The sequence below is a fragment of the Pseudorca crassidens genome, chromosome 6 (genome assembly GCF_039906515.1).
Source record: "Pseudorca crassidens isolate mPseCra1 chromosome 6, mPseCra1.hap1, whole genome shotgun sequence".
Lineage (NCBI taxonomy): Eukaryota > Metazoa > Chordata > Mammalia > Artiodactyla > Delphinidae > Pseudorca > Pseudorca crassidens.
This window is the reverse complement of record NC_090301.1, coordinates 61,237,315-61,264,478: the sequence shown is the minus strand read 5'-3', so window position 1 is coordinate 61,264,478 and position 27,164 is coordinate 61,237,315. Positions and strand designations below refer to the sequence as shown.

The 27,164-nt window shown below is 41.1% G+C and overlaps 1 pseudogene; it reads right to left on the bottom strand.

The window, feature by feature from the left end:
- Positions 1-22,387: 22,387 nt before the first annotated feature.
- On the bottom strand, positions 22,388-27,101 carry LOC137226536 (elongin-C pseudogene; annotated as a pseudogene).
- Between the last annotated feature and the right edge of the window lie 63 nt (positions 27,102-27,164).

The following is a 27,164-nucleotide window of genomic DNA, read 5'->3' as shown; positions in this document are numbered from 1 at the left end:
TTTCTGGTTTCTCTTACCCCACATCTGGCAACACTAGTTCCTCAGCCCCACAAGGAAATAAACGCCCCCTTGAGCCTACACCCGCCAGTTTGCCACCTGGCCCACTGGTTTCTTCCACCTGCCCAGTCCACAGGCGTCTGAAGTTTTATCCTGGTAGGGATGAGTGGGAAGCCTGGGCTTCAAAAAGTTGGAGGGTCCAGAGCCTAGGGGATCCAGGATCAGAAAATAAGATCTTTCATGGACATGATTTTGGATCCATGAATCATGGTGAAATTGGTGCTAAGGTTGACAAAATTTGAAGCAGTCCCTTAAACTATAAACCTGGGGGAGAAATGGGTGTCTGGACAATGACAGGAATTTGGGTCTCCCCAGCCTCTTCTGGAAGCCAAGTCTGGGACCAAAAACCCATTAGTTATTTACCTTAACAACCAAATCTCTTGAAATATATCATCAGTTCTCTCTTTTTTTTTTTTTTCGGTACGCGGGCCTCTCACTTTTGTGGCCTCTCCCGTTGCGGAGCACAGGCTCCGGACACGCAGGCTCAGCGGCCATGGCTCACAGGCACAGCCGCTCCGCGGCATGTGGGATCTTCCCGGACTGGGGCACGAACCCGTGTACCCTGCATCGGCAGGCGGACTCTCAACCACTGCGCCACTAGGGAAGCCCCATCAGTTCTCTTTTTTAGGGAACCAAGGAGTAGGTAATGAGAGGTCCTGCCTGAATTCCCGAGTGGCTTCCTTGCCCTGTGCTCTATGGCCTCGAATCCTGGTGAGAGGCAAGCCGCTTACAATTGCCCAGCTCTGGCCAGGCTGGCCCAGTTTGAGACTGGAACTAGTAAGTCTGCCTGAGGTTGGGGGAGGTGAGGAAAACATCGCCAAGGAACACTCTCATTAGGGTGCCTGGGGTGGGGTTATGGGAACTTCTCATACACTTGTACATCAACAGAATTTTTAAAGACATATTTGAATTACTTTTCAGTCAACAAAAACAATAGGGTTATTTTCACGTAGGAGAGAAATGGGAGACTTACAGAGCCAGGACTGCCTAGCCTGGAGGGGAGGTGCTGGCCTTCGGCAGCAGCATGTAAAAGCTCGCCACTAAGAAATCCCTAGCACTGGCCCTAGATTAGAATTATCAGACATCTGCCTTAATAGACCTGCACTGTAATGATCTGTGATATTGTGTTTGTAAATCAGTTTGGCCAGAAATGTCCCTGTGTGGTTCAGATCGCTCTGCTGAGCACAGAGACATGATGGCAAGAGTTCACATTGTCTCTAGGAATTGTTCTGGCATTTAGATCTCCGGAAATGATGCCAGCTGTCAGGTATATGAAGTATTCGCAGTTCTAACACTGTTTCATTTGAGAGCAGCAGCTGAAAAACCTGTGTGCTTTGGGGCGATGGGGAACATAAATGTGAGAGCAAACGCCATCTGTCTTGTTAGGGAACTGAATAAAAGCAAGAAGAAGCAGGTTCCTATTGCCTGAGTCGGGGGGCTCAGAGCTCATTGTGATTTTAATAAAGCATTTACCCTCCTTCGTCTCTCCCAAGTTTTTGTTTTTCTTTTTCTGGTATGACCAGAAATAAAAAGGGTATGAAACGTCAGAGACAGTGAAATCTATTTTTCCAAATTCAGATCTCTACTAGGCAAATGCTATCACATGAGGTGAGAACCCCATCCACTGGGGACTTGCAGGAGGGGACAGGTGAGGGGTGACTATGGCCATGGAAGGAGGCAGAAGACAGAGAGAAAGAAGAGGGGCCCCTGGGCAGGCACAGGTTCTAGACTTGATCCCATGGACTGGTGTTGCCCGTTGTCCATGGAGGAAATTTTTGTTTTCTAATTTTATTACCTATATATTTATTTTAACATATTGAAAAAATAGAGCTGCTTCATAAGATGAGGCTAAAGTAGCTTCCTTTATAAATAAACTTTAGTGAGAAAGGAATCAATTTAAAGAGAAGCACTGAGTTGACAACAGGTTCCAAGCGGCGAGTTGGGCACGTTTTTCTACTAATTCTCCCGGGCATCCCAGCAGGTGGTACTGCTCTCCATTTACCAGAGAAGAAACCTCCAGTTCACACAGCGGGAAACTTTGGGGTAGGAGCTGACTCCTGGTAGGTCTGTCTGCTCCCAAGCCTCAGTTCTGTCCCCACACACCGGGTTGGTCGCAGGGCCCAACACTGACTTCTGCCCAGGGACTTCCGTTGTCTCCAAGGCCACGTGGAACGGGAGCCCGGCCCGCAGTGTGCGCCTCGGCCACCAGGTGGCGCCGCAAGCCCGGAAAAGCCGCGCCCCGTCCGAGGCCGCGGGGTCTCCGGGCCGGCCTCGCAGGGCCCCTGGGCGGGGCTGGGGCGTCGCGGGAGCGGCCCCAAGGGTGTAGGCGCTTTTTTGTTCTTTGGAAAAGGGCTCGGGGACTTAGTCCCGTACTTCCCTTCCACCGCAGACGAGTTCAGCTGCGTGGGGTTGCAGAAAAGCACGGGTGCATTCACCAAAAGGAGTCCTCTTTCAACATAATTTTAGAGTAAATAGATCAACCTGAGGATCGTTAAGATAAAAATGAAAAGCCCTACGGGTGTCTGTGAACCCCTCAGATACTTCAAGAAAAACGTCAGAAGTCTGAGGACCCGGTGGGGGAGGCGCAGGGTCTTGCTCCCCACCATTCCCAGCCCCCATCCTCCCTCACCCTCGGCCCCCAGCCCCAGGCTCCCCACTGAGGTTACGGCCTGTGATGGGTGCACCTCCCACCGCCCACCAACCCTCTGAAGGCAGAAGGGCTCGAGGCCCCGCTCATCCTCCGCGCGGCTCCGCGGGGCACACACTCCCGACTCACAGGCCCGGGCGCACCTACTGGGGCAGCTGGGTTTGGGCCCAGGTGATCTGAATCCACAGGCTTCCCCCCCCGCCCCACGCTGCTGATAATGAGCAATTTAGTATCCACTGTGCTAGGTGTAAGGCACGAGGAGCCCGGGAGCGGGATGATTTCCACGGGAGGAGGTCTGAGGACGCTTCCGGCGGAGGTGACGTCAGGGCTTTGCAAGACGGAGAGAGGCTTTCAGGCAAAGTAGAACCGCATGGTCCGCAGAGGCAACAGCGTCCGCAGTGACACGAAGGTACGTGGCACACAGTGTGTTCTGGAACCGCACATTGCTCTGGGTGGCTGGAAAGCGAAGGGCGACCTCTGGAGTAGCAGCAGTTGCAGCTGGGGGTTGGAGGGGAGCCTTGGGTGCCAGGGAGCTCAGACTGTACCTTAATGGGGAGTTGATAGAAGATTTTTTGTTTTGTTTTTGCAAGGGAGTAAAGAGTTTGCCCTTTACAAAGATCAGAGGTTTGAAAATCTTCCCTTTTAGCAAGCCTTTTCTTTTTTTTTCGTACGCGGGCCTCTCACTGTTGTGGCCTCTCCCGTTGCGGAGCACAGGCTCCGGATGCGCAGGCTCAGCGGCCATGGCTCACGGGCCTAGCCGCTCCGCAGCATGTGGGATCTTTCCAGACTGGGACACGAACCCGTATCCCCTGCATCGGCAGGCGGATGCTCAACCACTGCGCCACTAGGGAAGCCCTTAGCAAGCCTTTTTTAAATGAAGTAGGTGGAACATAGACTTAAAAACCAAAAATTAAGGTGGAACTGCTGGCAGCTTCCCTCTAAGTAGGAGGGGAAAGCGTGGGAGGCATCCCTGAGGAACTGGCCTCAGTCACACCAGAGCTGCCCTCCGGGGGGAAGAACGCATTCCCATCCCCAGCGCCCTGCTCTCCGTGTGGCTGGGGAGCCCCTTCACTTTCTCCTGGTCTGTAGAGGTTTGGGAAGAGCCAGAAACCCAGTGGGGTGAGGCCTCTTCCTCTTCTGCAGCCCCTCTCCAGGCAAGGCAACCCTTTACACCTGGGTGCAGAAAAGCAACCGATGGACCCGTGCCTTTTCAGCCCTGCGTGATTAAAAAAAATTACCGATGTACATGGCTCAGGGAGAGAGCTTGGGAGGCCTTGGAGATCTTCTCCCTCAATTTCTCATGTTACAGATGAAGAGAGTGAAATCCAGAGAGGTAAAATGACTCTCCTTCGGGCTCACAACTATAGGGCTGGTCGAGCTGGGGCTGGTACCCAGGTGGAAATAGGAACCATTCATTTGTTTTTTCAGCCTGGCTGCAACCTGTGCGGTGGGGGGATGGGATGGGTGGGTAGCTCCCAGCCTCGTTGGGAACACGCAGATACGGAGGCAGCTGGAGAGCTAGGGTAGAGGTAAGCTCGAGGTCCTGTGCCCGCGCCTAGGGGATGGTCTTAGCGCACGCCAGAGCTAACAGTACCCTCATTTTTATCAGAATTTAAAATGTCAGTGATTTTGTCAACAGTGAGACAGTGCAGTCATCAGGATTCTTAGCTGAGATAAGAACCCCATTTGAAGCAGCCTAGTCAGTCGGTGACCATTTAACCGCGGGCTCCTGGAGGAGCTTCAGCAGCTGAAGGGGAGCCACGCGTCTGGGCTGCAGCTCTCTCTGGGCAGGCATCTTTCTGCCCCTGCAGACTGGTGGACAAGTGCATGCGGAGGGGATGACTCAGGTTGGAAAGTGCTGCAATGTGACATTTGAGGAGGGGAGGCCGCCCCTAGGGTTGCACCTTCTGTTGCCACGCGTTGGTGGCAGGGACAGTGTCCGGTTTAACCGTCTCTGCAACACCTAGCACATCGCTGGCTCACAGCAGGCACCTGACTTCTGCTGAATGAGCGGCCATCAGGATGTGTCCTCATCTAGCTTGGAGTCTAGCCATGGGACCCAGATGAGAGCAAGTCCGTGCGGTGAAGGTTAGAGTAGGACCGGCAGAGAGGGCGCCCACCCCACCTGAACTTCCCCAGGCCCGGGACCCTCAACAGGAATGTGAGGGTGGAGCGGCACGCCTTCCTGGAGGAAGTACAGAATGCGGCGGGGGGAGACCACAATCGTCCCTCCGCCAAGGGGCGACAGTTATCAGTGGGGAGGAGAGGGGGGTCTGGTGGTGTTCTGTGCACGTGACCTAGGGTGCCAATAGGGTGAGGGCTGCGCACAACTGTCTAACACCCAGGTCACAGGCTCTGTATTCTCTCATTCCCCATCTAATTGGGGTGGGGGAGGGACATGGGTTTGTTTGTTTTTGTTTTAGGATTGGGGGCTTAGCTCTTTGCTTAAGAGGAAACAGTAAGTTGTGGGAAGGAATTGAATCTAGAGAGAGTCTGATGGGATTCTCGCTCTCAAAAGATGATATTCAGAGATTTATTCTTTTACTTATAATAGGTTGGGAGAATTCATAGAACTTTATTTGTTTGTTTATTTATTTATTTATTTATGGCTGCATTGGGTCTTCGTTGCTGCGCGCCGGCTTCCTCTAGTTGCCGCGAGCGGGGGCTACTCTTGGTTGCAGTGTGCGGGCTTCTCATTGCAATGGCTTCTCGTTGCAGAGCATGGGCTCTAGGCACGTGGGCTTCAATAGTTGTGGCACACGGGCTCAGTCATTGCGGCTCACGGGCTCTAGAGCGCAGGCTCAGTAGTTGTGGCCCAGGGCTTAGTTCGTCCACGCCATGTGGGATCTTCCCGGACCGGGGCTTGAACCCATGTCCCCTGCATTGGCAGGCGGATTCTTAACCGCTGCGCCACCAGGGAAGTCCCCATAAAACTTCTTAACTGAGAAAAAATTAAAACCTCGAAATATCTGAAACACGTGAGATACTAGCAGCTCTTTGTTATCTTAAGAGAATGGAGTGGTGTCTGGAGAGAACTGCATTATATAAAATATTGGCAAAAGTATCAATAACATAATCTTGGGGGGATTTAAGTTCATACATGTAATAAAAATGACTCAAATTATTAGAGTACCTTTTTGGAGAATTACCAAGGAAAGATTTTTAGCTTAAGTGATTTCCAGTTTTTCACAGCTAACATTTGTCCAAAAGTTTCTCTTTTGAAGAGTCAAGGGGAATGGATAGCGTTAAAGTATATCTATGAGCTGCTTCAGATTAGAATTCCCTAAATACCCGGAGTATTGCCAGCTGTTATTGCCAGTATTCTCAGTTTTCAGCCCAGGGTATGCTTTGGCACTTTTGATAGTTTGGGGGGTGTGACTATGTCATGTTATTTCATTTCTGAAGTGAGGAGTTGTTACAGTGAAATGATCTTAGTTATTTTATGCTAGAGTACCACAGACGTTCGACTTTTCTATGTACCTCTTTTTATTTTTTTCAGTAGCACTTATCACATTATTGTCTTACCGCAATATAATTTCACTTTTTTGTGTGTGATTCTCTAACTGTTGTCTGTTTCCTCTATTGGATTCTATGTTCCAGAAGGACACTTTTCTGCTTTCTTCTGTATCATCAGACTCCAGAGTGTCTGACATAGAATACATGCTCTGTAAATTCTTGTTGGATGAATTGGAAGGATCTTTGAGGAATGTCAGATTAGGCTAGATGAGAACCCATTTTACAGCACCCCGAGTGCATTATTTTCTAAATGCTCAAAGAGCATTTGTAAAGGATGGGATTCTCATTTAGCAGTTTATATCATTTAAAAGATATAAGCTGCTAAATCCCTCCCATTTTGAAAATCCTTCCTTGATTTACTTGAATTTATTCATAACTGAAACCACTTAGATATGTTGACTTGTCTGATTTTCCAAGCAACTTTTTTTCCTTGAAGAAAATAATATATGACACTTTACCTTTATTTGAAGATGAAAAGATTGGGGTGAAATAATATTTCTTGAGATATAATTGACATATAACAATATATTAGTTACAAATGTACAATATAATGATTCCATATTTGTACATATTGCAAAGTGATCACCACTATGTCTCGTTAACATCTGACAGCATACAGCATTAGAAATTTTTTTTCTTGTGATGAGAACTTTTAAGATGTACTCTCAGCAACTTTCAAATATACAATAGTATTAAGTATAGTCATCATGCTGTATGTCACATTCCCTTGACTTATTTATTTTATAACTGGAATATGTACCTTTTGACCCCCTTCACACATTTCATTCACCCCTTACCCATCAACCACCAATCCTCTATCTATGAACATGTTATTTTGGTCATTTGTTTAGATTCCACACATAAACGAGGTCATATGGTATTTGTCTTTCCCTGTCCGACTTATTTCACTTCCTATAATTCCCTCAAGGTCCATCCATTTTGTTGCAAATGGCAAGATTTTATTCTTTTTAATGGCTGCATAATATTCCATTATATCTATATTTATCCCATTTTCTTTATCGTTTCATTCTATCAGTGGACACTTAGGTTGCTTCCATGTCTTGGGTATTGTAAATAATGCCTCAGTAAACATGGAGGTGCAAATATCTTCAAGTTAGTGCTTTCATTTTCTTCAGATAAATATCCAGAAGCAGAATTGCTGGATCATAATGGTAGAATAATTTTTTAAATGTTTATCTATTTCTTTATTTATTTGGCTGTGTCAGGTCTTCATTGCAGCACGCAGGATGTTTAGATGCAGCATTTGAACTCTTAGTTGTGGCATGAATGTGGGATCTAGTTACAAAAGCAGGGATGGAACCTGGGGCCCCTGCATTGGGAACATGGAGTCTTAGCCACTGGACCACCAGGGAAGTCCTAGAATAATTTTTAACTTTTGGAGGAACCTCCATACTGTTTTCCATAATGGCTGCACCAATTTACAATCCCACCAACAGTGCATGAGGGTTCCCTTTTCTCTGCATCTCAGCAACACATTTATTGTCTTTTTGATAATAGCCAGTCTACAGGTATGAGGTGATATTACAGTTTTGATTTGCATTTCCCTGATGATTAGTGATGTTGAGCACCTTTTCATGTACCTGTTGGCCATCTGAATGTCTTCCTTGGAGAAAAGTCTACTCAGATCTTTTGTCCATTTTTTTAAACTGGATTGTTTAGTTTTTTGCTATTGAGTTTTATGAGTTCTTTATATATTTTGGATATTAACCCCTTATCATATATATGACATTTGCAAATATTTTTCCCACTTGGTAGGTTTTTTCATTTTGTTCATGGTTTCCTTTGCTGTGCAGAAGCTTTTTTTTTTTTTTTGCGCTATGCGGGCCTCTCACTGTTGTGGCCTCTCCCGTTGCAGAGCACAGGCTCAGCGGCCACGGCTCATGGGCCTAGCCACTCCGCGGCATGTAGGATCTTCCCGGACCAGAGCACGAACGCATGTCCCCTGCATCTGCAGGCAGACTCTCAACCACTGCACCACCAGGGAAGCCCCAGAAGCTTTTTTATTTGATGTAGTCCCACTTGTTTACTTTTGCTTTTGTTGCCTTTGCTTTTGTTGTCAAATACAAAAATGTCCTCACCAAGACCTATGTCAAGGAGCTTACCACCTGTTCTTCTAGGAGTTTTATGATTTTAAGCCTTAAGTTCAAGACTGTCATCCATTTTGAGTTACTTTTTGTGTATGAGATAAGATAGTGGTCCAGTTTCATTCTCGTGTATGTGGCTGTCTAGTTTTTTCAACACCACTTATTGAAGAGACCGCCCTTTCCCCATTGTATATTCTTGGCTCCTTGTCATAAATTAATTGACCATATATGCATGGGTTTATTTCTGGGCTCTCTAGTCTATTCCATTGATCTATATTTGTGTTTGTTTTGATTACTATAGCTTTGAAATATAGTTTGAAGTCACAGAGTATGAGGACTTAAACTTTGTTCTTCTTTCTCAAGATGGCTTTTGCTGTTTGGGTCTTTTGTGTTTCCGTATGAATTTTAGGATTTTTTGCTCTATTTTTGTGAAAAAAATGCCATCGGAATTTTGATAGGGATTGCATTGAATCTGTAGCTTGTTTTGACTAGTATGGACATTTTAGCACTATTCTTCCAATCCATGAACATGGAATATCTTTCCATTTATTTGTGCCTTCTTCAGTTTCTTTCATCAGTGTCTTATAGTTTACATGTCTTTCATCTCTCTGCTTAAAGTTATTCCTAGGTATTTTATTCTTTCTGATGCAATTGTAAATTGGATTGTTTTCTTAATTTCTCTTTGTGATAGTTATTACTGAATAGAAACACAGTAGATTTTTGTGTATTGTTTCAGAATCCTGAAAGTTTGTTTAATTTGTGATTAGTTTTAACAGTTTTGTGTGTGTGTGGAGACTTTGGGGTTTCTATATATCATGTCATCTGCAAATAGTGGCATTTTTACTGCTTCCTTGTGAATTTAGATGCCTTTTATTTATTTTTCTTGCCTAAATGCTCTGGCTAGGCGTTCCAATATTATATTGAATAAAAGTTGTGAGAGTGGGCATCCTTCTCTTGTTCCTGATTTTGGAGGAAGAGCTTTCAGGTTTTCACTGTTGAGTATGATGTTAGCTGTGAGCTTGTCATATATGGCCTTTATTATGTTGAAATATGTTCCTTCAAGGCCACTTTGTTGAGATTTTTTGAATCATAAATGGAAATTAAATTTTTGTCAAATGTTTTTTCTCTATCTATTGAGATCATAAGATTTTTAAATTTAATTTTTATTTTATATTATAGTTGATTTGAAATAGTGTGTTAGTTTCAGGTGTATGGCAAAGTAATTCAGTTATATATATCCATATATCCATTCTTTTTCAGATTCTTTTCCCATATAGATTATTACAGAATATTGAGTAGAGTTCCTTATGCTATATAGTAGGTCCTTATTGATTATCTATTTTATATAGAGTAGTGTGTATATGTTAATCCCAAACTCCTGATTTACCCCTCCCCTTTCCTTTCCCCTTTGGTAACCATAAGTTTGTTTTTGAAGTCTGTGAGTCTGTTTCTGTTTTGTAACTAAGTTCGTTTGTATCTTTTTTTAGATTACACATATAAGTGATATCATATGATATTTGTCTTTCTCTGTCTGACTTACTTCACTTAGTATGATAATCTCAAGGTCCATCCACGTTGCTGCAAATGATGTTATTTCATCATTTTTAATGGATGAGTAATATTCCATTGTATATATGCACCACATCTTTCTTATCCATTCTGCTGTCAAGGGACATTTAGGTTGCTTCCACGTCTTGGCTATTGTAAATAGTGCTGCAATGAACATTGGGATGTATGTATCTTTTTGAATTATGGTTTTCTCCAAACATATGCTCAGGAGTGGGATTGCTGGATCATATGGTAGTTCTGTATTTAGTTTTTTTTGTTTGTTTGTTTGTTTTGTGGTACGCGGGCCTCTCACTGTTGTGGCTTCTCCCGTTGTGGAGCACAGGCTCCGGATGCACAGGCTCAGCAGCCATGGCGCACAGGCTCAGCGGCCATGTCTCACGGGCCCAGCTGCTCCACGGCATGTGGGATCTTCCCGGACCAGGGCACGAACCCGTGTCCCCTGCATCGGCAGGCAGACTCTCAACCACTGCGCCACCAGGGAAGTCCCTGTATTTAGTTTTTAAAGGAACCTCCAAACTGTTCTCCATAATGGTTGTACCAATTTGCATTCCCACCAAAAGTGTAGGAGGATCCTCTTTTCTCCACACCTTCTCCAGCATTTATTGTTTGTAGATTTTTTAACGATGGCCATTCTCACCAGTGTGAGGTGATAACTTCATTGTAGCTTTGATTTGCATTTCTCTAGTAATTAGCGATGTTGAGCATCTTTTCATTTGCTTGTTAGCCATCCATACGTATTCTTCGGAGAAATGTCTATATAGATCTTCTGCCCATTTTTTTATTGGGTTTTTTTTAAAATTTATTTATTTTTTGGCTGTGTTAGGACTTCATTGTTGCGTGTGGGTTTTGTCTAGTTGCAGCGAGTGGGAGCTACTCTTCGTTGCAGTGCGCAGGCTTCTCATTGTGGTGGCTCCTCTTGTTGCAGAGCACAGGCTGTAGGCGCACGGGCTTCAGTAGTTGTGGCATGGGGGCTCACTAGTTGTGGCTCGCAGGCTCTAGAGTGCAGGCTCAGTAGTTGTGGCGCATGTGGTTAGTTGCTGCGTGGCATGTGGGATCTTCCCAGACCAGGGCTTGAACCCGTGTCTCCCTGCATTGGCAGGCAGATTCTTAACCACTGCACCATCAGGGAAGCCCAGGTTGTTTGCTTTCTTGATAGTGAGCTGCATCAACTGTTTATATATTTTGGAGATTAATCCCTTGTCAGTCACTTCATTTACCAATATTTTCTCCTATTCTGTGGGTTGTCTTTTTGTTTATGGTTTCCTGTGTTGTGCAAAAGCTTTTTTTTTTTTTGCGGTACACGGGCCTCTCACTGTTGTGGCCTCACAGGCTCAGGGCCATGGCTCACGGGCCCAGCCGCTCTGCGGCATGTGGGATCCTCCCGGACCGGGGCACGAACCCGTGTCTCCTGCATTGGCAGGCGGACTCTCAACCACTGCGCCACCAGGGAAGCCCTGCAAAAGCTTTTAAGTTTAATTATGTCCCGTTTGTGTGTTTTTGTTTTTATCTTCATTACTCTAGGAGGTGGACCCAAAAAGATATTGCTGCGATTTATGTCAAAGAGTGTTCTGCCTGTGTTTTCCTCTAAGAGTTTTATAGTACCCAGTCTTATATTTAGGTCTTTAATGCATTTTGAGTTTATTTTGGGGTATGGTGTTAGAGAATGTTCTAGTTTCATTCTTGTACATGTAGCTGTCCAGTATTCCGAGCATCACTTATTGAAGAGACTATCTTTTCTCTGCTGTATATTCTTGCCTCCTTTGTTGTAGATTAACTGACCATAGGTGTGTGGGTTTATTTCTGGTCTTTCTATCCTGTTCCATTGATCTATATTTCTGTTTTTGTGCCAGTACCATACTGTTTTGACTACTGTAGAGTTGTAGCATAGTCTGAAGTCAGGGAGCCTGATTCCTCCAGCTCTGTTTTTCTTTCTCAAGATTGCTTTGGCTATTTGGGGTCTTTTGTGTTTCCATACAAATTTTAAAATTTGTTGTTCTACTTCTGTGAAAAATGCCATTGGTAGTTTAATAGAGATTGCATTGAATATGTAGATTGCCTTGGGTAATATAGTCATTTTGACAAGATTGATTCTTTCAATCTAAGAACATGGTATATCTTTCCAGCTGTTTGTGTCATCTTCAAATTCTTTCATCAGCGTCTTATAGTTTTCATAGTACAAGTCTTTTGCCTCCTTAGATAGGTTTATTCCTAGGTATTTTATTCTTTTTGATTCAATGGTAAATGGATTGTTTGCCTAATTTCTCTTTCTGATCTTTCATTGTTAGTGTATAGAAATGTAACTGATTTCAATGTATTAATTTTATATCCTGCAACCTCATCAAATTCATGATGAGCTCTAGTAGTTTTCTGGTAGCATCTTTAGGATTTTCTATATATAGTATCATGTTATCTGCAAACAGTGACAGTTTTACTTCTTTTCCAGTTTGGATTCCTTTTATTTCTTTTTCTTTGCTGTGGCTAGGACTTCCAAGACTATGTTGAATAAAAGTGATGAGAGTGGACATCCTTGTCTTGTTCCTGATCTTGGAGGAAATGCTTTCAGCTTTTCATCATTGAGTGTGATGTTAGCTATGGCTTTGTCATATATGGCCTTTATTATGTTGAGGTAGGTTCTCTCTATTCCCACTTTCTGGAGAGTTTTTATCATAAATGGTGTTAAATCTCATCAAAAGCTTTTTCTACATCTACTGAGATGATCATATAGTTTTTATTCTTCAATTTGTTTTGTTTTTGTTTTTGGCCGTGCCACCACACAGCTTGCAGGATTTTAGTTCCCTATCCAGGGATTGAACCCAGCTCATGGCAGTGAAAGCCCAGAATCCTGACCACTGGGCCACCAGGGAACTCCCCTCTTCAATTTGTTAATGTGGGCTATCACACTGATTGACTTGCAGATATTGAAACATCCTTGCATCCCTGGGATAAACCCCACTTGATCATGGTGTATGATCCTTTTAATGTGCTGTTGGATTCAGTTTGCTAGTAGTTTGTTGAGGATTTTTGCATCTTTGTTCATCAGTGATATTGGGCTGTAATTTTCTTTTTTTGTGATATTTTTGCCTGGTTTTGGTATCAGCGTGATGGTGGCCTTGTAGAACGAGTTTGGGAGTGTTCCATCCTCTGCAATTTTTTTTGGAAGACTTTGAGAAGGATAGGTGTTATTTCTTCTCTAAATGTTTGCTAGAATTCAGCTGTGAAGCTATCTGGTCCTGGACTTTTGTTTGTTGGAAGATTTTTAATCAGTTTCAATGTCATTGCTTGTGATTGGTCTGTTCATATTTTCTATTTCTTCCTGGTTCAGTCTTGGAAGGTTGTACTTTTCTAAGAATTTGTCCATTTCTACCAGGTTGTCCATTTTAGTGGCATAGAGTTGCTTGTAGTAGTTGCTCATGATCCTCTGTATTTCTGTGATGTCAATTGTTACTTCTCCTTTTTCATTTCTAATTTTATTGATTTGAGTCCTCTTCCTCTTTTTCTTGATGAGTCTGGCTAAAGGTTTATCAATTTTGTTTATCTTCTCAAAGAACCAGCTTTTAGTTTTATTGATCTTTGCTACTGTTTTCTTTGTTTCTATTTCATTTATTTCTGCTCTGATCTTTATGATTTCTTTCCTTCTACTAACTTGGGGGTTCTTTTTTTTGTTCTTTCTCTAGTAAGGTTAGATTGTTTATTTGAGATTTTTCTTATTTCTTGAGGTAGGATTGTATTGCTATAAACTTCCCTTTTAGAATTGCTTTTGCTGCATCCTATAGGTTTTGGGTCATCTTGTTTTCATTGTCATTTGTCTCTAGGTATTTTTTGATTTCCTCTTTGATTTCTTCAGTGATCTCTTGGTTATTTAGTAGCCTATTGTTTAGCTTCCATGTGTTTGTATTTTTTACAGTTTTTTTTCCTGTAATTGATTTCTAATCTCATAGCATTGTGGTCGGAAAAGATGCTTGATATGATTTTAATTTTCTTAAATTTACCAAGGCTTTATTTGTGACCCAAGATGTGATCTATCCTGGAGAATGTTTTGTGAGCATTTGAGAAGAAACTGTATTCTGCCGCTTTCATGAGGAGTGTCCTATAAATATTAATTAACTCTATTTGGTCTGTTGTGCCATTTAAAGCTTGTGTTTCCTTATTTATTTTTTGTCTGGATAATCTGTCCATTGGTGTAAGTGGGGTGTTAAAGTCCCCCACTATTATTTTTTTTAATATTAAGACATAGCTTCATCTCTCCATTTCATTATTCATTTATTTTTGGCTGCGTTGGGTCTTCATTGCTGCACGTGGGCTTTCTCTAGTTGCGGCTAGCGGGAGCCACTCCTCATTGCAGTGTGTGGGCTTCTCACTGTGGTGGCTTCTCGTGTAGTGGAACACAGGCTCTAGGCGCACGGGCTTCAGCAGTTGTGGCACGTGGGCTCAGTAGTTGTGGTTTGTGGGCTCTAGAGTGCAGGCTCAGCAGCTGTAGTGCATGGGCTTAGTTGCTCCGTGGCATGTAGGATCCTCCCAGACCAGGGCTTGAACCTGTGTCCCCTGCATTGGCAGGCGGACCCCCAACCACTGTGCCACCAGGGAATTCCCCCCACTATTATTGTGCTACTGTCTGTTTCCCCTTTTATGTTAGCATTTGCCTTACGTATTAAGGTTCTCCTGTGTTGGATTCATAAGTATTTACGATTGTTATATCTTCTTCTTGCATTGATCCCTTGATCATTATGTAATGTCCTTCCTTGTCTCTTATAATAGTCTTTATCTTAAAGTCTATCTTGTCTGATATGACTGTTACTACTCCAGCTTTCTTCTGATTTCCATTTGCACGGAATTTCTTTTTCCATCCCCTCACTTTCAGTCTTTCTGTGTCCCTAGATCTGAAGTGGGTCTCTTGTAGACAATATATATATGGGTCTTGTTTTTCTATCCATTCAGTCAGTCTATGTCTTTTGGTTGAAGCCTTTAATCCATTTACATTTAAGGTAATTATATATGTTCTTATTGCCTTCTTGTTAGTTGTTTTGGATTTGTTTTTGTAGGTCTGTTTTCTTCCCTTCCTCTTTTGTTCTCTTGTGATTTGATGACTACATTTAGTGTTGTGTTTGGATTGCTTTTTCTTTTTTGCATGTCTATCTATTGTAGATTTTTGGTTTGTGGTTACTATGAGGTTTTGTTATAGCAGTCTGTATATATACAAGTTTGTTTTAAGTTGCTGGTCTCTTAATTTCAAATGCATTTCCAGTATCCTGCATTTGTACTCTCCTCTTCTCACGATTGCTGGCTTTAATATCATATTTGTTTGTGGAAGAGTCCTACCTTTACTGTATGTTTGCCTTTACTGGTGAGCTTTCCCATTCATAATTTTCTTGTTTCTAGTTGTGTCTGTTTCTTTTCCATCTAGAGAAGTTCCTATAGCATTTGTTGTGAAACTGGTTTGGTGGTGCTGAATTCTTTTAGCTTTTGCTTGTCTGTAAAGCTTTTTATTTCTCCATTGAATCTGAATGAGAGCCTTGGTGGTAGAGTGTTCTTGGTTGTAGGTTTTTGCCTTTCATCACTTTACATATATCATGCCACTCCCTTCTAGCCTGCAGTGTTTCTGCTGAAAAATCAGCAGATAACCTTATGCCCTTGTATGTTATTTGTTGCTTTTCCCTTGTTGCTTTTAATATTTTCTCTTTGTCTTTAATTTTTGTCAGCTTGATTATTATGTGTCTCAGTGTGTTCCTCCTTGGGTTTATCCTGCATGGACTTTCTGCACTTCCTGGACTCAAGTGAATGTTTCCTTTCTCATGTTAGGGATGTTTTGGGCTATTATCTCTTCAAATAATTTCTCAGGCCTTTTCTCTTCTCCTTCTGGGACTCCTATAATATGAATGTTGGTGCATTTAATGTAGTCCCAGCGGTCTCTTAGACTGTCCTCATTTCTTTTCATCCTTTTTTCTTTATTCTGTTCCCTGGCAGTGATTTCCACCAGTCTTTCTTCCAGCTTACTTATTCGTTCTGTCCCATTTATTCTGCTATTGATTCATTCTAGTGTATTTTTCATTTCAGTTATTGTATTGTTTATTTCTGTTTGTTCCTTAAAACTTCTAGTTCTTTATTAAACATTTCTTGGATTTTCTAGGTCTGTGCCTCCATTCTTTTTTGACGATCTTGGATCATCTTTACTGTCATTACTCTGAATTCTTTTTCAGGTAGATTGCCTGTCTCCACTTCACTTAGTTGTTCTTCTGGGGTTTTATCTTGTTCCTTCATCTGGAACATATATCATTGTTTAACTTTCTGTGTTTGTGGTCTCCATTCCTCAGCCTGCAGGATTGTAATTCTTCTTGGTTCTGGTGTCTGCCCCCAGGTGTGTGAGGTTGGTCTAGGGGCTTGTGTAGGCCTCCTGGTGGAAGGGACTGGTGCCTGCCCACTGGTGGCTAAAGGCTGGGTCTTATCCCTCTGGTGGGCAGGGCCATGTCAAGGAGTGTGTTTATAGGTGGATTTTGGCTCAGGGTGACTTTAGGCAGCCTGTCTGCTGATGGGCATTGGCTGTGTTCCCACCCTGGGACGCTGAGGCATCCCAGCACTGGAGCCTGCAGGCTGTTGGGTAGGGTCGGGTGTTGGTGCCAAAATGGCAACCTCCGGGAGAGCTTATGCTGATGGGTATTCCCTGGGGTGTCTGCTAGTGTCCTTGTCCCTACAGTGAGCCACAGCCAGCCCCTGCCTCCCCGGGAGACCCTCCACACCTCTCAGGGAGGTGTGGCCCCAGCGCCTATGGAGTGACTGCTTTGCCCTGGGCCCCAGTGCACATAAAAACTTGTGTGCACTCTCCAAGAGTGGAGTATCTGTTTCCCCCAGTCTTGTGGAGCTCTGGAACTCAAGCCCCACTGGCCTTCAAAACCAGCTCTGGGGGCTCCTCCTCCCAATGCCAGACCCGCCAGGCTGGGGAGCCTGATATGGGGCTTAGAACTCATTCCTATGGGAGATCCTCTGCAATATAATTACTTTCCAGTTTGTGGGTTGCCCACCTGGCAGGTGTGGAATTGGATTAGATCATGACAGCACCCCTCCTATCACCTTGTTGTGGCTTCCTCTTTGTCTTTGGGTGTAGAATGTCTTTTTTTTTTTTGGTAGATTCAAGTCTTTTTTTGTTGATGGTTCTTTAGCAGTTAGTTGTGATTCTGGTGTTTTTGTGAGAGGAGGTGAGCTCAAGTACTTCTACTCTGCCATCTTGTCTCCAGCTCCTGAATCACTGCAGAAATATTCTGGAAATGAAGCATGCTAATCTCCTAAGCCCATTTAGAAATACCTTTGATCATAAGATTTTTATCCGTTTTGTTAATGCAGCATATGATATTGAATTGCAGATGATTTACTCCTTCCATTCCTGGAGTAAATCCCACTTATTCAGTCATGGTGCATGATTTTTTTTAATGCATTGTTGAATTAGGTTGGCTAATATTTTGTTGAGGATTTTCACATTTATGTACATTAGGGATATTTCCTTGTAATTATCTTTTCTGGTGTCATCCTTGTCTGGTTTTGGTGTCAGGGTAATGTTAGCCTTGTAAAATGAGTTTGGAAGTGTTCTCTCCTTTTCTGTCTTTTTTTTTGGATGAGTTTAAGAAGAATTGGTGTGTATTGTTTAATGTTTGGTAGAATTCAGCAGTAAAGCCATCTGTTCCTGGACTTTTGTTTGTTGGGAGGTTTTTTTGTTTGTTTTTTTGTTTTGTTTTTTTTGGCGGTACGCGGGCCTCTCACTGCTGTGGCCTCTCCCGCTGCAGAGCACAGGCTCCAGATGCGCAGGCTCAGCGGCCATGGCTCACGGGCCCAGCCGCTCCGTGGCATGTGGGATCCTCCCGGACCGGGGCACGAACACGTGTCCCCTGAATCGGCAGGCGGACTCTCAACCACTGCGCCACCAGGGAAGCCCACGTTGGGAGGTTTTTGATTACCGATTCAATCTCCTTATTAGTAATTGGTGTGTTCAGATTTTCTGTTTCTTCATAATTCAGTCTTGGTAGGTTGTATGTTACTAGGAATTTATCCTTTTCTCTAGGTTGTCAAATTTGTTGATGTATAATTATTCATAGCAGTCTCTATGATCCTTTGTATTTCTTTGGTATCAGTTGTAACATCTTTTTCATTTCTGATTTTGAGTCCTCTTTTTTGTTGGTTAGTCTAGCTGAAGTTTTGTCAATTTTTGTTTATCTTTTCAAAGAACCAGCTTAGTTTTATGTTTTCTATTGTTTTTTTAAGCCCCTGTTTTATTTCTGCTGATTTCATAATTTCCTTTCTTCTAACTTTGGATTTTGTTTGTTCTTCTTTTGCTTGAAGTGTAAAGTAAGATTGTGATTTGAAATTTTTCTTGTTTCTTAAGGTAGGCATTTATCACTATGAACCTCTCTTAGAACAGCTTTTGATGCATCTCTTAAGTTTTGCTATGTTGCATTTCCATTTTCGTTTGTCTCAAGGTATTCTAAAATTTATTTTGAGTTATTCTTTGACTTGCTCGTTGTTCAGTAGTATGTTGTTTAATCTCCACATACTTGTGAATTTTCCAGTTTTCTTCTTGTAATTGATTTCTAGTTTCAAGCCATTGTGGATGGAAAAGATTCTTGATATGATTTCAATCTTACATTTATTAAGACTTGTTTTGTGGCCTAACATATGATCTATCCTGGAGAATGTTGCATGTGCAACTTGAGAAGAATGTGTATTTAGCTGCTTTTGGATAGAATGTTCTATATACAGTTGACTCTTGTCAACATGGGTTTGAGTTGTGTGGGGGCACTTATACATAGATTTTTTTTTTCAATAAATATACGAAAATATATGTGTAGAACATTGTGCACAAGACTTGTATTGAAGTGGATAGTCTATCCTTACATAGACATAAGGTGAGTGATATTTAATATGAAACTAATAATGTGTTAGTTTTCTTACTGTTTTATAGTTTTGCTTTCAAAGAATTATATTACCATACAGTATGCCTCTCTCTCGTAATTAGAGAAAACTGAGTATCAACCTATCTTCACAGATAAATTTTTTTTAAATGTGTAACAGTGTTTCCAATACTATATTATGAGTATGACTGATACGTTGTGCCATAAAATTTTCAGTGATTCATTCATTAGTGTGTAGGCTAGGATACTGTGATGTATTCCTATGGATTACACAAGACTACCATAAAACGATCATATTACTGCTTCTTCATTATCAATGCATGAATTGTTATACCTGTAAATAAATATGAATTTTTTCATTTTTGATGTCTAGTGTTAATAATACACATATCTGCAGTGTTTTGTATAAGACAATATTTTACTGACAGATGATTCATCTTGTAAACAATGTAAACTTAACGGTATCAACAAGTACAGTACCGTAAATGTATTTTCTCTTCCTTATCATTTTCTTTTCTTTTCTCTAGCTTTATTTTAGGAATACAGTATATAATACATATAACATACAAAATGTGTTGATCGATTGTGTTATCAGCAAGGTTTCTGGCCAATACTAGGCTATTAGTTTTGGAGGAGTCAAAAGTTATACATGAATTTGACTGCATGGGGGGTTGCTGCCCCAACCCATGTTGTTCAAGTCTGTTAAGTCCATCTGGCCTACTGTGTCATTTAAGGCTGATGTTTCCGTATTTTCTGTCTGGATGATGTATCCATTCACGAAGGTGAATATTAAAGTCCCCCACTGTTATTGTATTACTATTTCTCCCTTTACATCTGTTAATATTTGCTTTATATACTTATATGCTTCTGTTAGGTGTAGAAATATTTGCAAATGTTATATCCTGTTTATGAATTGATCCCTTTATCATTATATAATGCCCTTCTTTATCTCTTATTACTTTCTTTGTCTCAAAGTCTATTTTGTCTGATACAAGTATAGCTACTCCAGCTTTTGGTTTCCATTTGCATGAATATCTATTTTCATCCCTTCACTTTCAGTCTGTGTGTGTCCTTACATCTACATGGGTCTTGCCTTTTTATCTATTCAGCCACTCTTATCTTTTGATTGGAGAATTTAGTCCATATACATTTTAAGTAATTATTGATAGGTATTTACTTATTGCCATTTTGTTAATTGTTTCCTGTTTTGTAGTTCCTTTGTTCCTTTCTTCTTGTTCTCTTCATTTATGCTTTTTCTGTAGTGGTGTGCTTAAATTCTTTCATCTTTTGTGTATCTACTGTAGATTTTTGCTTTGTGGTTACTATCAGGGAAAAAGTTTTTTACTAATAACTATGTGTGGATATATTCCATACCTCTGGGAAGGAAGCTCACAGGAATAAAATTCTAAAACATTCCTACTGATGAAGTCTAAATTGTCAAAAAGAAACATTAATTTTTTCATCAGTCCAGCAACCACCATGATGATATTTAATATTCATGGTGGCTTGAACAGAAACAATCTTGAGATCCAAATAGCATTTCTAAAGTGAAGAAAAAATAGTTCTGGAAACAGAGACCAGTTAGGTCTCCAACCCAAAATAGTCATGTGCCTTGGATGTGCAAGTCATTAGCTGTGTAAACTTCCAAAATAGCTGCATGTGCTGGAGTGAAGGGAGTCATTTATGGAGTCTACCTTACGTCACTGATGACAGGCAGGGCTCATACTAAGCAACTATGCACAGATATGAGTTAAAATACAGAAACATCTCCACATTGATTGATAAATGGCTGCTGCTTGGAGTCTCCCGAGTTCGTACCCCAACTGGTCCCATCCCTTCCTCAGAGTGTCCCACAATTACTCTTGACCCTCTCTTCTGCACTATGGCCAGCATTTGTTCTGACTGGTCAGAGCTCATGCCATATTAGTTGGAGGACCTTCTGAACCCACTTTTAGTGCTAGGTGCCTGAAAGGCAGGTACTATTTTTCTTTTCAGTCAATAGTCTTTATTAACATGCAAGTATCATGTGCCACAAGATATACAGCTTTTCCTAATCTTTCAGTTCTATTTCAATATTTTGAACTTCAGGTAACTTCTGGACCTAACATATAAAGTAACCTACTAAAATGGATCAAAGTTAAACTGTATTCTAGCTATCACCTTGACCTTTAAGATCACCACTTAGGTTTATAATCGGCATTATTTGTCACCAAGTAGCAGAATTTTTTTTTTTTTTTTTTTGCGGTACGCGGGCCTCTCACTGTTGTGGCCTCTCCCGTTGCGGAGCTCAAGCTCCAGACGCACAGGCTCACCGGCCATGGCTCACAGGCCTAGCCTTTCCGTGGCATGTGGGATCCTCCCGGACCGGGACACGAACCTGTGTCCCCTGCATCGGCAGGCAGACTCTCAACCACTGCGCCACCAGGGAAGCCCTGAAATTTTTTTTAATTTAATTAATTAATTTATTATTTATGGCTGTGTTGGGTCTTCGTTTCTGTGCGAGGGCTTTCTCTAGTTGCGGCAAGCGGGGGCCACTCTTCCATCACAGTGCGGGGGCCTCTCACTATCGCGGCCTCTCTTTTTGCGGAGCACAGGTTCCAGATGCGCAGGCTCAGTAATTGTGGCTCACGGGCCCAGTTGCTCTGCGGCATGTGGGATCTTCCCAGACCAGGGCTCGAACCCATGTCCCCTGCATTGGCAGGCAGATTCTCAACCACTGCGCCACCAGAGAAGCCCCCAGAATATAATTCTTGTACTTGATAATTCTATACTAAAATATGTAACAGTATGTCTTAAGATGTTACTAAAATATATGCAATTAACATTTATATTTAATTGCTTTCAATAACAGTGTTAGGTCTTCTAAGAGGAAAAATTACTTTTATCGATCTTGGTTGTTTATGGATTTTGCAGGTTCCAGAAAAACTGGTCCATACTGAACCAGTCTTAAAGAAGTAAGCTGAAGACTTAAATTTATAGACCCTATAATAACAGCTTTGTTTTACTACTAAGATAGAGACAATAATAACCCCAACTCTAGTGCTTCTTTTTCCACGACTAAGCAGAGACGCTCTATTATAGTTCTTCAAATTTTTTTTTGTCTTAGCATAAAAGCTGAATGACCTGTTTTATAAGTTTGAGTTCAGAAGACCCAAATTATGGATGTCATGTCTAGTGGGACATACCTTAATAGAAGATAATTAATATACTATATCAAAGTGCATTATTAGATTTGTACTGCATCTCTCCACGTTTTTCATATTTTATAACATTTCAGTTGATTGGAGGAAGACTAGAATTGTCAGAAGTCTTGCTCTTAGGATCTAGATGAAGTTCACAGTGAGTCTTTTAAAACATTTAAATAATGAGAAGTGTAATCACAAGGGACTGTGTAAGAATGAATATTGCAAAGGAGACATTATAGTCAATGGATTGGCCAAAATGCAAAATGCACATGAAACTAAAGTCATGTAGTTTACTTGTTGACCATGTGGCTACAGTTCAAGAAGTCTCTGCTCCAAAAGCTGTACCTAGTAATCTTCCAAAACTGATTTTAAATAAAGTTCTTAAATTGTAGCAATAAACAAAAAGACAAGATACACTTAAACAATACTGCAGTTTATCAAAAGACACATAAGAAATTTCAACTCTCTTGTCTTTGACAGTTATAAAAATCAATATTTTGGCTAAGTTATAAATTTGTTTATAATGCAATTATATGCAGTTGCATAAGTCTAGTAATGCTAATGACAGCTATTAAGATCAGAATAGGTTTTTAAAACAACACTAAAAACATAAAAACATGTAGCCCCATTATTTACCTGTAGAACGTGTTGAATTTATGCCTAAATTTCAGCATTTACTATATCACCACTGTTCTAATTTAAAAAATCACATCCAAAGGATAAGGCAAAAACACCTATGAACTGGCATATTTATTTCTCAATTTGTAAAAATGTCCTTAATTTGTTGATGTAGCAAACAAATTTCAACTCTGATTGCTATGCAAAAGAACAGAAGGTAATCTGCTTTGCAACGAACTTTAAAGTTCAATTGCACACAGGCAACATGCTATATACGAAAAAACTACTAACTACAGGTATTAAATACTGAAAAAAGTTAACAGTTTATTATAATTTATTTTATTTAACAAATCTAGGAAGTTTGCAGCCATCAGCCGTTCCAGTGCAATTTCAGGTGCAATTGGAAATTCAGGAATCTCCATAGAGCTGTTAGTGTAGCGAACCTTGTAGGTAAAATACATGCATACTTTTGATAGCACATGTGAAGGGATCTCGCTAAAATTGACTTCATTAGTTTCGTTCTCAGCAAACTGACCTGGGCCACTCAACATGCCTTTTTTGTCCTGATGTTAGCGCATGTTCTCTTTCTATAATAAATTCATGACCATCCGAAGATACCAATTTGACATACATGGCATCAGAGCAGAGCCCTCACAGCCACCATAGGTTTTCACTTCTCCATCCATTATGTTCTCGTGAAATTCTACTTTGCGTCCACAGGAACTTTAGTAGCTTCTCTTCAGCCCTGCAGCCACTGTACCGCGTCCCCGCGCACTGCCACAGTCCCTACACTGGCACCCCCCCCCCACACCCACCCAGCTGCCTGCCTGCAAGTACTATTAATATATACACTTTACAGATGTGGAAGGCAAGCCGAGAGAGGTTAGTCAGTGACTTCTCTAAGGTCATCCAATTATTAAATAGCAAAGCCAGGTGCAAAGTCAAGTCAGACTTTAAAACCCAGACTTTCCCCACTTTTCACTCTTCTGAATACCTCCTTAAAAGGAAGTTATGAATTTGGTCATTAGCAGACATAAAGAGGTGAAATAGGATCGATATGAATGACATAAATCAACCATACTCATTCTTTAGATCAGGTAATTTTAGTATGTAACTTTGTCCTATCCTAGAAAAAAATCCTCATCTGACCATATCAATGGTATTTAAACCAAATATACCATATACTCCACCAAGAACAGTGGGGTGCTGGTCATGCACGTATACTGTTTAGCTTACGTATTTGGTTACGGGAACAGCCTAAGTTCTTCAGATGAAAATGGATCACGTATTTATAGAAAAATTTAATTACAAACAGACTTTTAAAAATCAAAGTGAGAGTCACTTGATAAAGTCAGGATTACTCATTTGTGATCTTGGCACTGGAGCACCACACATGGGTAATTTCATTAGATTTATAAGACTTTCTCAAGTTTTTTGACTTAATAGAGTCAGTTTTCCAGATTTATTAGAGACCAACCAGTACCACTGCAGGGAGAGGAAGAATATACCTTCTATGCTCATGAAAGTGGGCTGAGGAGGAGAAAGGTGAACTAACTGATCCCTGCAAGTTAAGCAGAACCTAATCTGATCGTTGACTTAAATTAAAAATGCAATGAAAAACAAGTGTGAGAAGAGGAAAAGCCACTCTCTGCCTTGCCTAGAATGAATCTGGACAGAAGCCCCTCTCTGACATGACTAACAGCCAGCCATCAAGGCACAGCTCAGATGGCACTCCTGATCTAACAGTTGAAGAATTCTTTATATTTGCTCTTTTATGGTGACAGTTACATTTCTATCTGTTCATTTTTGTCATTTTGAAGAATCATTAACACAGTAAACAAGTTTTATAATAAAGAGGCAAGCGAAATGTTAGCATGGTTAAGAACCTGGCTCTAGGACTCCAAAAGCCGGGCTTTAGTTCTGATGTCATTTATTAGTTATGTGGTCTTACCAAGTTATTTCTTTTCTCCAACTGTTTCCCCCTCTGTGAAAAAACTGGGATAATACCACCTATCCTACCTCAAATGGTTGCTACTATCAAGGAAAACCCTAGGATGTACGGTAGAATTTCCTCTGATGAAATAGCCTACATGGTTAGGGTATGATCCTTGGGGTAATTACAGTTGAGACAGAGTTACTTTTTCTTGTTGCTGCACCCCACCACCTTCCCTTTTCAGGTAATCTAATCATCATTTGAAATGAATAAAGTATTGTAAAACTGTTTCTTAAAGGAAAATTTATCACAGGAAGCAAAGTAGACTGCATCTTGTATGTAGGATAAAAGCAATAGAACAATTTTTGAGTCTTAAAAAAGAATAGGGCTTCCCTGGTGGCGCAGTGGTTGGGAGTCCGCCTGCCGATGCAGGGGACACGGGTTCATGCCCCGGTCCGGGAGGATCCCACGTGCCGCGGAGCGGCTGGGCCCGTGAGCCATGGCCGGTGAGCCTGCGCGTCCGGAGCCTGTGCTCCGCAATGGGAGAGGCCATAGCAGTGAGAGGCCCGTGTACTGCAAAAAAAAAAATAATAATAATAATAGCAGCTTTATATACGTGGTATTACAATGTGCTGGGTTTTATATATGTGAGCTCATTTACTCCTTGCAACCACTCTGTATGGTCACACTGTTATCTTCATTTTCAGATGAGGAACCTGAAACACAGGTAGGAAATGGCAGTCAACATTTAAGCCCAAAGAATCTGGTTCTAAGATATGAATTCTTAACCAGTATTATTGTTACTGCCTTTTTAAAAAGTCATAGGTATGTAGGTAACCTACATCTCTAGTATTTTAAATGGGTGAGGATTTCCAGGTGAAAACTATGCATTTTGATCCTAATGAAAGATGACTCTTCTAAGTTCTCCTCTGGCTCTATGCAATCGTTTTGAAGTCAGTTTATATACATTTACTCAAATCTTTCCCATTCAAACATCCAAGAATTCCCAGGAAGAAAAATCCTCAAAAGAAGAAAAAAAAGGAGGGAGATGAAAGCAGGGGAAGGTAAATGGAGATGTGTATGTTGTAATTCAGATCACCAGATAAGTTACAGAAATTCTAAAACTGTTACAGAATTCCTGAAATCCAAGAACTAGAATTCTAACAATTTTATTTAAAAACTAGGTGCTAAAACACTTTTTGAAACAGATTAAGCTTGGGAGGAAAATGATCAGATAACATGTCAAAATTTAAAGTGGGATTAGAGTAAGACGTGCCAATGTGATTTTAAAGGACTAAGAGTAAGGCTGTCTTTTTCACACAAATCAAACGGTAATGTAAATTCTAAGAGTAAACTCACAATCTAATAGGACTGGACCGTCTGCACTACCACTGCAAAACACAGCTAATAACGTCTGATGGTAATCAGCATTATTGCATTTAATAAGCAGCGATCAACAGCAAAACAGAATACACTCTTTAAATTTGTTTCACTGAAATTCTACCATTTTGGTTTCATGTAATGAGGTATTTGTAGAAGTATCTGTTCACATTTTATGTACTATTTAAATTGAAAATTATTTTTAAGGAGCAGGGGATGGCAGCAAGTAAAAAATAGACTTGAAACTTTATTTCTGAAAAACAACCAAATATCTACCCAACTCCAGACTTAATAAATTAGGGTGGTTTCTACACTTACTTCCTCTCAACATGCATGCACTAAAGCTAATTCATACCAAACAAAGATTTCAAATTCTATGCAAAAAACTGTACATTTACCTTGCAGTGCTTAAAGGGAGAAGACCTTGGCTACTGTCTTAGGCATATAGGAAATACTTTAATTCTGAGGACAGAATTCAGGAGACCAAAAAACAATGTAAGCTTCAAGATGTTAGAGCCAAAGATCGCCAGAGTGACTGAAACTACTTAGTGACAAATCCCAGTTTCCCAAGTGAAGGTAACAGTACTCACTCTGGCTCAATTAGAGCTATCTTGTACCTGCTGAGATATGGGCATACTCACCCAAATCTGTATCATTTCTTTGGAGAAACTTTAGGAGGAATAGATGGTCTCTCAACTCATTTACTGCCTACACATCTTGGACTCTAAACAGATGATTACCTAAACCCAGGGAAGCACTTTTATTTTATGGCTTGTTTTCCTCCTTTTCTGCATTTTGACAGTAGCAGTCACTTTCATTCATTTGAAAATAGTGTGGTCAAGACCAGTGATCTAGGTCTGTACCACTTCTTCAATCTCATGTTAGATGTACACATCCACTTAAATATCTCACCAAAATTTTAAACAAACTGATTATTTTCTTTTAATTCAGGACTTCAAATAACTGTTACTATATGAACATAGTATTTTAGGATTCAGAAAGATGAAAACTCACTCAAACAAAATTGAAAAATTGGCCGACAGCACCTAAAGCACTCAATTGATGCTACATTCCATTACCACATCAATATTTTTTTTAATAGGATTTCTATCTTCATCTGCAGAGGAACAGGTATAGCCCTTAAACCATTCCCGATATGGCTAAGTGTTACTTACCCAGGATTAGCTTTGATAATGGTTATTAGGTATACTTTAACAGCTTGAAACGCTTCATACTTATCCTGAAGTATACTTCAAGAATTTA